The sequence below is a fragment of the Crocodylus porosus genome, unplaced genomic scaffold (assembly GCF_001723895.1).
Source record: "Crocodylus porosus isolate Cpor-Errol unplaced genomic scaffold, CroPor_comp1, whole genome shotgun sequence".
Lineage (NCBI taxonomy): Eukaryota > Metazoa > Chordata > Crocodylia > Crocodylidae > Crocodylus > Crocodylus porosus.
Genome location: NW_017728912.1, coordinates 23036200 through 23047806, shown reverse-complemented (window position 1 = coordinate 23047806; position 11607 = coordinate 23036200).

Sequence of the window (11607 nt, the reverse complement as noted above, 5' to 3'; positions counted from 1 at the left end):
AGTAAATACAGTCCTGATTAATTTAGCCCCTTTGATTGCTATTAGTTAGTTTACAGTACAGTAGGGGTAAAATATGAATCTACAGAAAAAATTAGGATATGCACAAAACTGTATAGTTCTACAAAACATTAAACTAGCAAACTGTGAGTTCAGTACAATAAATTAGATTAATGATGTAGAAAAGGAACGCCATATATATCATAGAAAAGTGATACTGATATTCTTTGTAAAGTGCTTTGAGATCTACTAATGAGTAATTTTGGATGCAAAGTAAGCACTGCATTATTATCATACTTTTACACACTCTTAGGTTATCTCCCATTTTAAAATAATTCCAAGTATCTCAGATATACTTGATACAATTCTACTCCACCCTTAGTACAAGATTACTGATCTCTTGGGAGCCCACTTAAGGTATGTATTAGGGTAGCTAGTTTCATAGGCCTGTTGATACTCATTGCTGATAAAAAGGTGTTAGATTTTTTCCCACTTCTTTGGTAGATGCTTTGGTGTTGCAAAACCAGGTTTGGATCAGTTAAAAATTTCCATTTCGCCAGCTTTGCTGTGGCTTGGGAGGAGGACTGTTTCAGATAAAAGATTCTTGTTTTTTGCCCATCTCTGTTGAGATGACTGAGCTATGTGAAAAAAGGGCTCTAAGCAGCTGACATGCTGTCAGGAAATTATGAAGGGGAAGATCCTGATGTCTTCATTATATGAGGTACTGTATCTCTGAGGAATTTTAAATACTCCTGAAATCCCTGAAATAAATAGGACTCTGTTTAGATAAAGGCATTTAATACATGAGTAAGACCCTGAGTTTTTCTGTGCAAAATCCGTTTTGCTTGGGTCTGTTCTCAGGCTCATCCCCAGGTAATGGCTGCTGCAGGTGCTGTACCAACAGTGCAAAATACTGGAAATCAGACTGAAACACACTTCATTCAGGTACTTAGTGAATTCAGGTACTTATTGCTGACCTATCCAACCTATGAATGACTACCCCAGCTCCATGCGAGGTCAGCTACTAGTAAGTACACACATAGGGAGGAGTTAAACCTCCAAACATTGCCCTAACAAGAGATCTGAAGCAGTACTGAACAGGTGAATAGATCTAGGCAGCCTGAAGAACTGCAAAAACTGGGGGCAGTTTCTTGTACCTTGCACAGTAAAGAAGTTTGACCCAAGATCTACCCCCCTGTATGGTGCAGAGACTCTTGTGATTGCTCAATACAAAGAGAATTTTTTGTGTCTCAGTGGGGCTCATGCACTTTTATTTTTGGTCGAATCAGCGCAATATTCCTTTGTGTCATGTTTGTAGACAGAAGACTTGGATAACCAGATTAAAGCTACCCCTCCCAGAAACACTTCCTTTCACTCTAACATCATTTAGACAATGAACTAAATGGGACTGTAAATGAAAACAGAATCTGGCCCCATGTGTCCGACTCCTCCTTCTCACTTGGTTATTTGTTCTAGGGTCTCCCCTGGTGAATCCCAGCCTGGATCATGTCCACTTTTGCGTACCGGCTCCTTCTGCTCAGATAATTTATACAGGACGTATTCTAAGGGTAGAAGTCATCAGGGAAAGTGAGTCATTACCTGTGCCAATTCTAGAGTATTCTTTCCCAATGGCAAAGAGATACATCTTTCTCACACAATAAACAGTAATTAAGGATTTTGCTGACAGTCAACAGCCACCTACTTTTCCTATGTGTTAGAGCTAATCCCAGTGTCTAACAATTCCAGTTATTTACCATATATCAGAAACTAGTCAGCAATCCCATCAATTGCTAGCCCAATTTTGATAAGTGATTCTTGGATCAGTCAGTGGCAGGTACTAATGATGAATCATAATGAGCTCAGGTTGGCACTGACTGTCTTGGCATGATGGATTCCTGCCAGTAGGTCCTTACCACTACTAGAGATACATCATTTTATTTTTTTACAATGGCATGGATCTAGACCAGAAAGTTTCTATTGTGGGCATCTCCAGTGTTTCTTAGGGGCCACATTCAGCCATTATTGAAACAGGGAAAGGCAAATGTATTAACAGAATAAGAAACTGACTGAGGGCAGCATGTATAGACAAGAGGTAAAAACAGACAATTGGGGGTGAAAGAGACAGTGATGGAAAATAAAATACAATAGGGAGGACGTTTGTAAATGAATGGGAATGATATTAGATCTGGAGGCATCTACACAAGATGCTTTACTATGCAGTAGGCTAATTTGCTGCATAGTAAAGCATCACCATCTACACGTGTACAGCAATTAGACTGGTGTAGACTAATTTACTGTACTGTCAGATAGTCCCATCAGACACAAGTACTATCTGATGGTGGAGTACACTGCGCTTAATCACACGTGTAGATGGTGACATCCAGATTAGTTTACCCCAGATCAAATTGAACTGGAGTTTATTCAGTTGCATTAATTGCACATGTAGACACATCCTCTGGCATTTCAAGCCATGTCATCTCATCTCTGTAACTTCATCTTTCTTCTCCCCATGACTTGTTATATCCTCTGTATGTTTCGTATCTTAAATTATATCCCAGCACTGCCAGCACAAATTCTTTCTTGCTCCCTCTCTCATACACACGCACTTAACTACAATGAGTAATACCATGAAAATCAGTGGGCATTTATACACATGCTCCAGAAGTTGAGGGGGGAAAGGGGCGCTTTAATTAAAGCACCAGGGGTGTCACATTTGTCAGTGTCCCTGTGCTGAAAAATGGCTCTGGGGGGTGCTTTAGCTAAAGCTTGTTAAATAAGCTTTAGTTAAAGCACCCCGCCACCATTTTTCAGTGCGGGAACACTGACACATGATGCTGGAGTCTGCTTGAGCTTGGTAATTACCACATTCCAGCAGTTTTGATTAATCAAGTCTGCTTCGATACACTGTAATTACAGTGCATTGGAGCAGCCTCCCTGCATGTGTATAAGTGTCCAGTGGGACTATTCACAGCTGTAAAGTTAAGCACATGCATGAGCATTTGCAGGACTGGAGTTTTAATGTATAAATTAGAGCTGAGCAAAGCTTCGGTCCCTGATTTGATTCGGCGGAAATTCAGCCCAATTTGGCGGCCGAATCTCTGAATCCAAATTGAACCAGGAGACCCTTTAACCTCTCCGAATTGAACTGGAATCCTACAATTTGATTTGGAGAGATTCAGAAAGATTTGGAGATTTGAACATAGATACAGCTTTAAATGTTCTTTCTACATACCTCTACACTTAATTCACAGCAAACTGGTAAAGCAGACTTTCCCTTTACTAGAGAGAACTTCCCATTCCATTTTGGCTTGTCCATACTGATGGTAAGCTAAAGTCTTGCTTTTTAAATATTTTAAGGAGAACCATAGTCCGTTCCTGAAATGTGAGCTCTGGCCTTTCTCACTTATGTATCATACTCCCACCACATAAATGCTGGTTTCATGACTGCCTGGAGATTTTGGGAAATGGAAGTTTATTATTAAAGACACAAGAGTGACAGTGTGTCTCTTTTGGTTTTCTTTTTTTTTTCTTCCGGTGATTCTATTTTTAAAGGTTAAGAAAGGATCCTAGCAGAATGACAAAATCAGTTGCCTGTAGGTATATTTATAACATAAAACAAGTATCTTTTTATTTTAATTGCCTCCTGTTTTATTTTTGTGTTGTGGGTATTTGTGGATCTTTTTTTTTTATTTCTGTTTTAAAAAAGTAGTGGAGCTGACAGTAGAGATGGTACAAATGCTGTAGCCAACAATTATGTTAGATAAAAGATAAAACTAGATGCAGTTGTATAATTTTGGATTCTCTGTGCACAAACTGAACTCTTACTAGTTTCGGTTGGCATGGAGTTTGCAAATAATTGCATGTTTGTGATATACTGCAGTCTAGCAGACTGGGCACCTCAGAGCCAGGAACTCCTAAAGTTTAATCCCAGTTGACTTGCTATGTAGCTTCAGGTGTATCACTTAACTATTCTGTCTTAGTGCCTGTACTTGTTATATGAGGCTGATAATATTTAACTACCCACAGGAGTATTCTGAAGGCTAGTTAGCCCATGTATAGCACTTATATATTGTAATGGACTAAGTATTATGCATCAGATAAAATAAGAACACCATTTCTATGTACCATAGGGTGTGCTGGCATATAGCAAACCTGACTGAAGGAGGGTGTGGAGCGGGAAGGGGTGAAAGGGAAACATTGGTATTCAAATTACTCCACTACCTTTGGCGGGGAGGGTCAGTTATTTTGGTTTAGTTCAGACATTCTTTTAATCTGTTGTAATCTACAATAATTATAAAAATATTGCTGACATGAATATTTAATTTGGCAGTATATTAATACTTGCTGAAACTTATTCTCCCAAAAAGTTTTTAAAGCACAACATATTAGTGTGTAACTTGGGCTAATGATGCTCTTGAACATCTGCAGTCTGGCATATCTCTTAGACTAGCATATCTTTCAAGTTACTGTTTGATTTCCTTTTAAATATTTCAGAGTTACTAGTGAGCCCATCACCATAATATTGAAGCATGAATAAATTTACCTTTTCTTGAAAATAATAATTTGGCAGAAGGCTACAAATGTCAGGACAGATTCAGTCCCGGTGAGGTCAAGTAAAACTCCCTTGGAATCAATGGTTTCACTTGCTTGCACAAGATGTATCAGATCTACTGTCAATGTGGTAATGAGCCCATTACTGTTGCCTTTAAAATTCAGCCTTTTAGGCTAGTTTACAATCTATCAATCAAAACTCCCCAAAAAATCCTCTTAAAACTTGCCTAGGAGAGGAAAAATATGAGGTGTCATTTGCTACCAGCTCCTTTTGTAAATCTAGACCAGGTAATTCTTTATTCTTTTCCAAGGTAGCTGCCTCTTTTTTGGGCATTACTTTTTTGTTAGAATTCATTGAGAAAAAGGGGCCAAAAACAATCTTGAAAGATGATATAATGGAACCCCATATGCTTTTTTCTAAGCACACAATTATCCTCTTCCTAAAAAAGGTGAAAAAAATGGCACCATCACAAAAATATTAGCTTCTAAAAATATTTCATAACTTTTCCAGAAGACATTTTTAACATTATTTAGAGCACAAGGGAAAAAGAAAACTGTTTAAAGTCAACTACACAAAGGTAAGATCTTGCTCAGATAAACACAAATGTGACTGTGGACTATTCTTTGGTGTTTTTTCTACTGAGTCTGGGAAAAAAAGTATTTTTAATTGATTCTTGAAGCACTTTTTGAAGTTCAATAAATGCTTCAGAAATCAGATGGGAGTCCACAAATGTTAATAGTATTTAGCTCATTTTAATAAAAATGGTCTCATTAACATGCCAGCTGCTAAAACATGCAATACCAACAGCATCTTTCTGCCAGCCTGCAGGAAAGCATTCCTACTTACTACTCAGATTTGTTTTAAAATTAGTCCTTTAAAAATAATAAAATATTTTAACAGTTGCTTCAATAGTAGCCCATGGCAAAAGACATGGTAAATCAGTCAGCTTTGAAAATTCTATTTGCTGTCTTGACCAGGGTAGGTATTATTATAAATTTTTTTTTGTTTGATACTTGACAGGCAAGTAACATACCATTTTTCCCTCCCATGACTTGCATAAGAAGAGAAGGGTTGGAGCATATTGTGTCTGAATCAGTAGGGTTTTCATTTAATTTTTTTTCATGTCTGGAATTAAGATTTTTTTTCAGCTCTTGAATGGTTTTAATTAATATCTGCCATTCCAAATGATTTCACTGAAGGTTACAGGTATTTGCCGCCTCTGAAAATGTGGCCTCTTGCCTAAATAATTTTAGGTAGATCTTCAGGAGGTATATTTAAGAAAAGCTCTGCTAATTTCAATTGAGGAGCTGCCCCTGAAAATTTTGGACATAAAACCAGCTAATGTCCCCTGAGTGTTATGGGATATAATTACTATTCAGTAATGCATTCCAAGATCCCTAGATGAAAGGTATTATATGGTGCAACACCTAGGGCCAGGGACCATTCCTATCTTTGTGCATGTACAATATCTAGCCTGTTGTGGGTGCTGCCAGACAAGAGATTAAATGGCATACCTTCCCCCACACCCTCTGCCTCCCATGGGAGTTCATAGCTTTTATCTGCCATTTTCCGACTCTTAAAAGACAAAGCCTGTAACTGTCATAACACAAGGGGCTTATATCATGTGGCAGTGATCTCATGCAAAGTCATGGTGCTTTATAAATATAATAATAAAACAATGAGGAGGATGGTGGGCCAGATTCTGCTTTACCTGACCGCTTTGAGCACTTGCTCATTACTTTAGTAGTTCTACTGAAAAATATAGGACTATTTAAAGACTGAGATAGTAACCCTGGGCATAATCTGTCTCATAATAATTAATAATAGATGACAAATGCAAAGTATGTTTGTCTCTCCACATTTCTGGTGGAAGTCCAGGTTAACAATTGCATTGAGCTTTTTAAGTAAGGCAGAAGGCAGGATAGATACACACCTTATAAACTGACTTAGATATATAGAGCGTAAGCTTTTGTGAACTTGAGCTCACTTCATCAGAGGGTCTCTTTAAGTAAGGTCAGTTTGGAAAAATCTGCCTTCTTACATACAGGGCTCAGTCCTTCCCCAGTCAGTTTTGATTCTGAGAATCTCTCCTCCTTGCACCTGTGACCATGTGTTCAGCTGGCACAGTACCCATTACAAGCTGTTCACACAGTTAGAGTAGGCAGTGTGTGCCAAGCAATGATAGTTTTACATGAACAGCCTATATAACGATGCATAAGCCAGCTCTTCTGTAAATCCCCTATGCCCTCTTTGTTGCAAAGTGATAGCTCAGTCACATATATCCCACGATACAAGTTTACACTCAGTAGCCACACTGACCCAGGCTTCTCTTTCTCCCTCTCCCTCTCCCTCTCTCTCTCTATTTAAAAGTGCAGTGACATTACAAGAGCAGTAATCGTACTGGGAACCAGCATCAGGGGTTGCTAAGACTTGGCACACGCTTGTGCTCTTCATTTAGTTGTGTAGGGAATCCTGGATGGATTCATATACAGGAAATACTTAGCTAGCTTCTTAAATCTTGTTCTGTCTTGGACAAAACTATGCTCCCTGTAGCCATAAAGAACAAAGTCAAACTCTAAGAAAGGGAGTAATGTGATGCTCACAAGCCAAACTGCACCTATCAGTTGCCAGGGTACTTGTACTCATTTACTGTAAATATCAACTTCTCTGGCATGAGCTTAGTTCAGGAAGCATCTGTACTATATATCACCAGTATGAAGCAACCTCCATATAAACAGACAGGAAGGGTTTCAGCCATCTTTCTCTCCCTTAATCCTTAGGTTTTCTACAAGGGTGAATATCCTGGGCTTGTTCCAGTTCTTTCACAAGTTCCTGAAATGATTATCTAAAAGGTGTGTGATCAGCATATCCCTGTTTTAGAAGCCAGATCCTACATCAGCCAAACCTATAGCATTCATATTCTATTGGCAGGTCTCAAGGTCTTTTTTGCTTTGAGGTGCTACATTTTGTGTTGTTTTGCCTCCCCTCCCCCCCCAAACAAACAAACAAAAATAACAAGGTTTGTGTGCAAAAAACCATAAAGCAGCAGATAAGGTCATGTTTGAGGAGGAACACCTTAAAGAGCTGCCAGCAGAGGACAGAACCGCTTTAATATCACAACTGAGAATTTATGTGGTCCTGAAACTACTGTGTGAAGTATATCCAGCTTGTTTTTTCCACAGCCTCTTTCCTGTTTTGCAGAACACAGGCATAAACATTTGCTATGTAACATTCTGCAATAGCTTCTTGTGACTTGCAAATATTTCTTCAGTAAACAGAGTGTGAGGAACCTACTGCACAGAGCAAAGGCCATCAAAGTATTTCTCCAACTACTCTCAAACCTACCAGAAATATGGAAGAGTACCAGACAGAAACTATGCCAGATGCATGCTGTCTTACTTGATCTCAGTCTGGTGTGGAAGCATGGGGAGAGGGGTCCAAGCATGCCACAGTTCTCTCATTGCCCCCTGAAGTTTGGGTTAAAAGTGTAATCATATTAAAAAACAATAGCTGGGTCTGGAATGAAAATACACAAAACCCTGCAACTAGTCTGAGAATGCCACCACCAGGTTAGGAAAAAGTTTGGGTCCCTTTCATTCCTTTAAGAGCATGGAAAACCATACATTTGGACCACCTTGGAACAAAGAGGACAGCTGAGGCTGCCAGGCAGTGTGAAGCAGCTGTTACACTGTACCTGCTATGTGTGCCTGATGCTGTAGCAATATCTATGAGCTAAAGTGCCCCAACTTCAATCCTGAGTTAAGATAGGAGTGGTTTTGCTACATTTGCATGGCTACAATTATTACAGGGTACCAGCTGCTGTGCTCAGAGCAGCAGCAGCTCCTCCATCCCTTTTGAAACGTCTCCAAGTCTATATACCCATGCCTGCTACTGTGTAATAGACAACAATCTCTAAGTACATCACATTGCCTGTACTCCGAATGCCTGGAAATCTAGATCAGGGGATGCCAAATGTATGGCCCATGGGCCAGATTGTGCCTAAAGAGTCATGTCATCTGGCATGTGGGACTGCCAGAGGGGCTGGGAATTTGACAAAATCTGGCATATGGTGCCCCACTGGGGATGAATATCAACAGCAGGGGCAAGTGATAGCTGCCTTAAATGCCTCCACTGCTGCTGCTCACCCTGCCACTAATGCTTCATCTAGGTTCAGCCAATGAGGAGCCCCACTGGCTGGATCCAGGCTGGGGAATTTAACATCCTTGCTCTACATGCATTTACACAGATTACTTCACTTCCGTTCTAGGTCTTTGAAGCAGTGTTGTCAAGGTTCCAGTTCCCTAGTAGCTTTCCCACATTATAGTGCCTGGTCATTTTTATTTGTCTTTATTCAAAGGCAATAGGAAAGTAACCACAATGATTACCCCTATTCTCCTCTCATACCAGTTGTGTTCCTGTACCACTCCCTTGTTGTAAGGAAGGGGAGATGCCATCCAATTAATTCATCAGCAGTCCTTCAAAGTTAAGGATGATTGTCTGTGATGATGGCTTTATCTATGGGTCTGAAGATGGCTGATGAGGCTGATCCAGGATCGATAGACTCTACTGCAGCTCGGATGTGTGTTTCTGTACGGAGTGGGTGGCTCTGGATTCAGCCTGTAACTCACTGTTTCTGCCACTCCCGCTTTTCTATCTCCTGTCACTGGTGTAAGATTTCAAAGTACTGAGATCCTTGCAGCAGATTTTTGCCTTATTTGGGGCAGTCCTGGGTGATAATCTCCCACGTGTTGATGTCAAAGTTACATTTTTTCAAGTTGGCCTTGAGAATGTCCTTGAAGCGCTTTCTCTGCCTTCCTCTTCAGTGTATGTCTTAACTGAGCTGGAAGAATAAACCTTGCTTCAGGAGTCTGGAGTGAGACATCTGGATGATGTGGCTAGCCCAGTGAAGTCATGATGTCAGATGATCATCGCCTTGATGCTTGTGGTGTTTGCTTTCGAGAGGATGTTAATGTTGGTGCATCTGTCTTCCCTCTAGGTTTGAAGGATCTTCCTCAGGCAGCCTTGATGCTACTTCTCCAGAGACTTGAGCTGTCTTCTGTACATTGTTCATGTCTTAGCTCCATACAGTAAAGTGGGGATCACAAATGCCTGATAAGCTGTAAGCTTGGTTTTGGATCTGATATCACAGTCTTCAAACACCCATTTCCTCAGGTGTCCAAAGGCGGCCCTTACACTTTTAAGGCAATGTTGGATATCTTCATAGATGGCAGTTTTCTGCAAGAGATGGTTTATGAGGCATGGAAAATACTCAACGTTCTCCAGAGTCTTCCCATGAATCTGACTTACCAAAGCTGGGAACTGCTCATTAAGAGCTTGTTGACGGAGGACCCTAGTCTTCTGAATGTTAAGCATCAGTCCATTTTATCATAGGCCTTGGTAAAGACATTGATGATTGCCTGATGCTCTGCTTCAGAGTGAGCACGCACTACAATATCATCAGCATACAGGTGCTTGATGATTGAGGTCAGAGTAGTCTTGGTTTTGGCTTGGAGTTAGCTGAGATTAAACAGTTTACCACCCATTCAGTAGTTTAGCTCCACTCCAACTAGAAGCTTGTTGGTATTCAGATGTAGCATCACAGTAAGGAATATTGAGAAGAGTTTTATAACTTCCCTGAGTGAAGAGAAACCCAATGCTTGCTCGCACTTCACAAAGGTTTCTATGGAGGAACACATACAAACCCAGTGGTGTGGGCTCTTTCCTCCCCCCACGTCTGACATTTAAGAGATGTTTACCTTTCTGTTTTATTCTGAAACTGTTGCTCGGTGAAGTGATAACTGCCAGAGGTTTCTGAATGTTTGGCACATTTGCACAGAGAGCTGTGATTACTGAATCATTATCATTTAGCTTCAGGCCCAGTACATTTCTGTATGCTGGAGGATGGCTTCATTTCCCTCCCCTCCCCCCAACACCATTTGCTAATTATTAGTTGCCTGGAAAAGGGAGAGAGCTGGAAGGGAAATATTTAGCAATGAGAGAGCATGGTTGAAGTGATTACAATCTCATACTGTACAAAATCATTCTCCAAAGCTCTGTAGAATGTAGTCAAACAAATGCCGCGTGCCAGATACTGAACCACAGGTGGGTGGGAAGAGTAAGCAACCCTTTGCAACTACTTCATTGTCAATACTTTGGAAATGTTACTAATGGGTGGTGCGGAAACTTTGTCTGGTCCTTGCTGGCTTCAGAAATAGTCACCATGGAATTAAAAAAAAAAGTGATCAGACTTAGCATAATTCTGTTCCCCTTATAAATTTTTCAGTGGTTGGAAAGGGAGCAGAGTTAGGCCAAGAGTACACATTTCTGAAAGTGTGATGCAGGAATCCTTAGGCTGAGAACAGAAGCAAGTTAACGAGGCCAAATTCTGAAAGGTCTGACTGGGGCTCAAGGCTTTCCCCTGCAGTGAGAGCTGGGAGACAACACTGACAGACAGAATGACAAGTTACTTAGAATACTGTATAGGAAATGAAACAGCTGATATTTCTAGGTAAAATAACTCCTTACAGTTCATGGCTTATTTTCCAGGTAAAATAACTCCTTACACTTCAGGGGTGATACAGCAAAAGCAAACAAAACTGAATGTTTTTCTTTCCAATTTCCCAGCAAAACAGTGGTCTCCTTTCTTGACTCCTGCTCAGCTGTAGCTGCCTGAACTGTCTACTTATGTCCCAAGTGCTTCAAATGGAGCAAAAGAAATTAAGAGAAAAAACACCAAAGGGATGATTCTCTTTCTGCTTAAGGGAAAACTTGAAAAAGACACCATAGTATAGTGATTTAGGAGGAAAGGGAAAGTGAATGATAGCTAGTGCTGTTCAGATTTCTCCCTGCTTTCACATATGCACACATGCACGCATGCGCACTCACCAGAAAAATGCCTAGAGTTGGAGAAATTAAAAATGAAAGAAAGACATTCTTAGGTTTTCCCAAGGAGGGAAGAAATTAAAATCTCAAAGTACTCTATGAGGTACATTGGTGCTCTTCAATTCCATAGATGGGGAAACTGAGGCACAGAGCTGAACAGACTTTTTCCTGGTCAC